Below are 6,276 nucleotides of genomic sequence, written 5' to 3' on the forward strand. Positions count from 1 at the left end.
TTCCTCGTGAAGAATTAATCCTAAATCTGTGTCTCATTTTACTGATGATTTGGGTAATAATAAGTTAAAACATAAAAACACAAGCTGAAAGTTTTATAAATTGCTTTGACTGAAAAGATTATATGATGTAATGCCGCATATGAACACAAGGTGGAAGCAAAACAAAGCTATTTTTATTTTCTGTCAGCAGCTATTTTTACACATTTTTATTGTTTTTTTATTATGTAATTTTTACATTTAGATTGTCAGATCAATGAAGATTTGTGACTCTTATTTAAAAAACTGAATGCTGCTTAGAAGACTAAAATATTATTTTTTTTCTCTGTTAACAATATAAATTTGAAAAATACTGGCAAAAATATTCACAATATACTGTTCTGAAGTTTGTAGAGCACACAAATGTCATTTTAAAAACTCTTTAACTTTTAATTAACTGAAAAACAGTTTTTCTTTACAAAATTTCAAATGTGAAGAACAAATGCAGAAAATGTCTATCTTGATTTAAATAAGGTAATAAAAAACTGCTCACAGATGATCATTTAAAGGCAGGTGATCATGTAATTGCCTATGTGTGTGTTTGTCTGTTTAGCAAAATATCTCATGAACCACTGGACAAATTTTAAAGAAACTACCAGAAAATAATAATTGAATGTACATCTACAACTGACTCACTTTTAGAGTCAACCCAGTTCAAGATGACCAAAACAGCTAATCAACCTTAGCAGACAAATGACTATAACTCAGTAATTTTTACAGATTCTATTAAAATTTAGTGTGGTAGTCGCTGAGTTTTATCCCCAGCATGTATTCCAGATACTAACAGATCAAGCCACATCTTTGATTAAAACATTAGCATCCAAGATGGTGGGTGATTTCCATTCCTTCAAGGAATGCTATTTTCATAGCTCAGCTCTCTTAGCAAATAAACATCCAGTCACAGGGTTAAAGCTTAGTTAATTAACAAGGTAGCCTCTCCATGTCAGGGCTCCCATTATTCTATGAAGAGAAGAACAGCAAATAAGAAATATTCTGTTGTTTAAGTACACAGACTTTAAAACTATAATTAACTTTAGCTGGAGTTTGTTCTTAGATTGTTTTGGTATGCTACATTTGGGCACAAAAACCAATATATTTTAAAACAGCCTGGCAACCTTTTGGTGTTTTAGCTGATAATAATTTTAAATGAAAATGTCATCATTTATCTTCAAACGATCAACAACACAGATATTAAATCAGTATCTTGTACATAAAAAATGATTTTAAACGGAGTGTCTGTCAACACATTTGGTTGTGTTCTCTCACTTTCCTTATGTGTATTTGTGCATCAGGATTCAAACTAGAAAAACTATTTTCTGTGAAAATGCAGTATGAAAGCTGAGCACTGAATGACTTTCCTAAATTAGTTGAAACAGATGAACGTAAGTTGAATGGTAAATGGTTAATAGCTTGCACTTGTATTGCGCTTTATCTAGTCCGAGGACCCCAAAGCGCTTCACACTACTATCATTCACCCATTCATTCACACATTCACACACTGATGGCAGTAAGCTACACTGTAGCCACAGCTGCTACAACAGAGTTTTAAAAATGTTCAAAAAATCTGTTTGACAACTTTACTCTTGAAATAGCCACAAAGTCATCGTGGGTATCTCAAACTCATCTCAAGAGAACTAGAGCTGTATTTTTACTCCTGCACAGGAGCTGTCCACTGACAGAAAACATCCAAGGCAATAATCCTGGTCTAAAAACCACTGCTGAAAAACAATTATTATTGAGAAACTGGTCTAAATCTGCCCATCTCCATTTTTAGTGAGCACTCCAGCATATTAAATCATAAAAGTAGGATAGCCACTAATAAAACAAGCCTGGGTGTGTATGATGTGGGCAGGGTGGGCAACAAAATAATGTGCAGCCGAGAATGCAGTTAGGTAAGTCATGCACTCAAAAAAGGCCAAATGCAGCCCTACAGCTCATCAGTTGCAAACACTCAGAGTACAGTTCAAGACTGAAGCCACCAAATAGTCTTCCAACAGTCACAGCTCAGTGAAATACTGCCTTAGAGAGAAACAAAAATAAGATACGTAAGAATGTACGAGAAGACAAAAAGCTAATGTTACAAAAAACAAAAGTCAAAGCTGTAATGACCTGAACAAATTGAACACTTTGATGCCAGAATGGCTGAAATACTGAAGCTGAAAGTATGCAGAAGTTGTCCCAGTCCAGAAAACAATTATATTATATTATATTATATTATATTATATTATATTATATTATATTATATTATATTATATTATATTATATTGTATTATATTATATTATGGAGAGAATATATTATATTATAGCAATGTGATATTTAAGTAGATTCACATTTGACTTATAAATCATTCATTAACAAGGAAGAATGAAATGTGTTTCTCAGACCAACCAAGAATAAATAAATAACCTGAAGACCTAAAATCTGGTCCAGAGAGTAGTTTTAATGTAAGAGTCAATGAGACTTTACAACCTCAGGGAAGAAGCTGCTCCCCGGCCTTGTTTTTTGGGCTTGAATGGTGTTACAGTGAAGATGTAACAATTAGTCACTGTTGCAAATGGGGACAGTTTATGAGCTGGATGAGTGGTGTCCATCATAATGTTCTTTGCTCTGGTTCTGCATATCCTAGTGTAAATGTCTTCGAGTGAAGGGAAGCTGCTGTTGATCTTTTTTTGAGCTGATCTAATCACTCTTTGAGGCTCCTTCTTGTCAACCTCAGAAAACATTAGGACACTCTCCACCACACAGTGGTGAAAGGAGTCAGCACAGCAGCTCTGTAATATGTTGTTTAAGGTGAATAACCTGAACATCAATGAAGCAAAGACTAAAGTGATGGTAGTGGACTTCAGCAGAAGAGCTTATCCCCACCCAAATAATTGGAGGAGAAGCCATGAAGCAGGTGAAAACAGCTAAATATTTGGGCCTGCACATGTCCGATGACTTTACGTGGGCCTCAAAAACAGCCAACATCATGAAGAAGGTTCACCAACAACTGTACCAACTGATTGAAGCATGACTATGAAATTTTTGAAAATGGTATTTTAAATCAACAGAAATATCAAGCACAAATAGCAGGAGCAGCAAGCTGTAGCACATCTGGTGCACTTCCAGTAGGAATGATCCTATTTCTGCTAGAATAGGCATGTGATGTAAAACTGAAACAATACAAAGGTTTATAAAACAACATCTGAATGAACGACTAGGAAAGAGACTGAAGTTGTATTTAGATAGAAGAACTCCACTCTGTTCTTGGTTGCATTTAGACTAGTCTTTACCTCATCTATCAGGCAGTGGTGGGCCGTCAGGGCCAGCAAGGCCTTCTCTGCTGGCCTAACATAACCAAGAATCATGATCATAATTATGATAAAGGTTAATTTAATTTTTAATTTACTTTCCCTAGATATCTAAAAGTATTCATATTCTCTTCATGTCATATTATGCTCCTTCCAGTGCTGTTGTTTTTAGATGATACAAATGATACAGAGTGGCCAGCACTGAGCCGAAACATCCCCTCATCAACATCAGCACCAAAGAAAGGACAACATACAGCTGCAGCTGACATGATTCCACCTTCCTTGACTCCGGTACCAAGGGCAAATCAGCCAGCTCGAGCCCTAACACATCCTGTCATGTTTCCAGCAGGAAACTGACTAAACTCTTCTGGAATTCCAATGACAAACAGGTTTTCTATGCTGCAGCAGGAGCCTACAACTGACACCTCTCCTCCAAACATCAACAAGAGGTATGAGACAAGACCAACACGACCACCTCCTAAAGTGACCCAGAAACCAAAACTAATGCCAAAAGTCCTTATTGTCAGGGATTCTGCAGTAAATAGTATTCATCATCTCTGTAACAAAAATAAAACAAAGGTACTCTGTTTCCCCAAGGACACCGTGTCGGATGTTACAGAACAGTCCCAAATCCATGAACTTTATTGACAATCACAAAATCTTCTGGGAACACCGTCACTTATACAAACAAGACGGAGTCGGCCTAAATAAAGAGGGAAAAAAACTTTTCACTGCCAACATCTTCAATGCTGCTAATTACACAAGGACATCTCCCCCAATCCAGGACACTGAAGTCAGCGCCTCAGCTCAGGAGGTGCCCACAGTTTCTAAACAAACTGATAACCAGCTATCTTCCAGGACTCCAGCTGAAAACACGTCACTAACACAGACTGTGAGACAAGATCAGGACCTGTCCCCTCAGAACAGTACTGGAACACAGGATAGCTCCATACAGCCGATGTTCCTTAACTTTACAGAGAAAATGGATCTACAAGTTCAGCTAGGAACGTCTCTCTTAAGTTCCCAAAAAGCATACTTGAGTTTCGAACCTCCTGATTATGGCCCAACAAAACAATCAGACCAACATCAACTTTGTATCTCTGATGTCTGAGACAGGGGCCCAGACATTAATAAACCTGTCACTCTCCCGAAAGCGTCTGGCTCCCTGGCGGTAAGCTACAGGAGCATCCTTGTTAGAATTACTAATAGAACAATAGCAAGAAAACACAGTGCCCTAAAATCAAATCTCAGACTACTCCCCTGTCTTACGCAACCTCAAGCTGTGGAATTATCTACCCCTAAGACACTTAAGCTGGCTCTGTTAAATATAAGATCACTATCAGCAGTGGTGGACAGTAACGGAGTACATTTACTTGATTGCTATACTTAAGTACATTTTTTGAGAATCTTTACTTCACTTGAATATTTTTTTGGGGGGGAACTTATAACTTTCACTCCACTACATTTCAAAATCAAATATTGTACTTTTGACTCCACTACATATATAGGAAGCTAGTCATTACTTCTTGGTAATAGATTCAACCTTAAACCTCTATTCCATAGTGAAAGTGTGAGGAGAATCAAGACTCTCTGGTTTGGTGTGTTTTTAGATAAAAAAAATCCTTTTTTTTTGTGGCATTTTTATGCTGAAGTTCTTTACAGGTGGTGTAAAAGTTGTAGCAGAGTGGTTCTAGCGTCAATACATCAGGTGGTTTCTGAAAATTACAAGGTTCTGTAAAATTACTCTGAAAATTATACAGCAACAAACTAATATTTGGAAATTTAACTTCTACTTTTGAATACTTAAGTACTTTTAAATGCATGTACTTTTGAATAATTAAGTATTTTCAAAAGTGAGTACTTCAGTACTTTAACTTGGGTACATTTTTGACCGAGTAACTTTTACTTGTAGTTGAGTAAGATTTGACCACGAGTATTAATACTTTTACTCAAGTACTATAGTTGAGTACTTCGTCCACCACTGAATATCAGCAAAGGGACTTTTAGTTAACGACTTCATCACTGAGAACAATATTGATGCTATGATTCTCACAGAAACATGACTGGATGACAACAATAAAACACCTGTACTCATTGAATCAGCACCCCCTAATTACAATTTTTTGGAGTGAAAATCGTAAATATAAAAGGGGTGTAGGGGTTGCTGAAATCTTTCATGATTCATTAAATTGTAGAAAGGCTTCCCTGGGAAATTTTGACTCTTGAATATTTAGGAATCGAGGTGAAAGGCCACAAACGAACTCTGACACTAACTGTATACAAAACCCCAAAATATGTGTCAATTTTTTTCAATGACTTTAGCGAGCTGTTATCTATGATATGCATTGATTATGATTGTCTAATAATTATGGGAGACTTTAACATCCATGTTGACAACACTATAGACAGAGAGGCAAAAAAGCTGAATGATGTACTTCAAAACTTTGGTTTGACTCAACATGTAAAACAGCCGACACATTATCTTAGACACACTCCCGACTTGATTATCAGCAAAGGTATAATTATCTTTAAAGTCTCTGTAATTGATGTTGCTCTATCAGATCATTTTACTGTTGTTTTTGAAAGTACAATCTATGTTGACTCGCTTAGAAAAACAGATGTTATCACAAAACAACTTTTAAAAGACAGCACAGCTGAAACTTTTAATCAAATCTACTCCTGCACCCCACTTCCAGACTGTAAACCAGTACATGAACTGGTATATAACCTATTCTCCAAATATAGATATAACAGATTCTGTTGCCCCTGTTAAACTGAAAATTATATCTGGCAGAAAGAAATCACCTTGGATAAACACCTCACTTGTAAGAAATGAGAAAATCCTCTGTCGAAGGGCTAAACGTAAATGGCGTAAAACTCGACTTCACGTTTACTATCAAATCTACAAAGAAAGGCTGCAAAGTTATCACTCTTCACTAAAACATGCAA

General features: G+C 36.3%; 1 protein-coding gene across 1 annotated transcript in view; it reads right to left on the reverse strand.

The window, feature by feature from the left end:
• The window catches only part of shank2b (SH3 and multiple ankyrin repeat domains 2b), a 370,640-nt gene that overhangs the window by 3,379 nt on the left and 360,985 nt on the right, over nt 1–6,276 (reverse strand). The window lies entirely within an intron of this gene.

This window comes from Kryptolebias marmoratus, linkage group LG15 (assembly GCF_001649575.2).
Source record: "Kryptolebias marmoratus isolate JLee-2015 linkage group LG15, ASM164957v2, whole genome shotgun sequence".
NCBI classification, from domain to species: domain Eukaryota; kingdom Metazoa; phylum Chordata; class Actinopteri; order Cyprinodontiformes; family Rivulidae; genus Kryptolebias; species Kryptolebias marmoratus.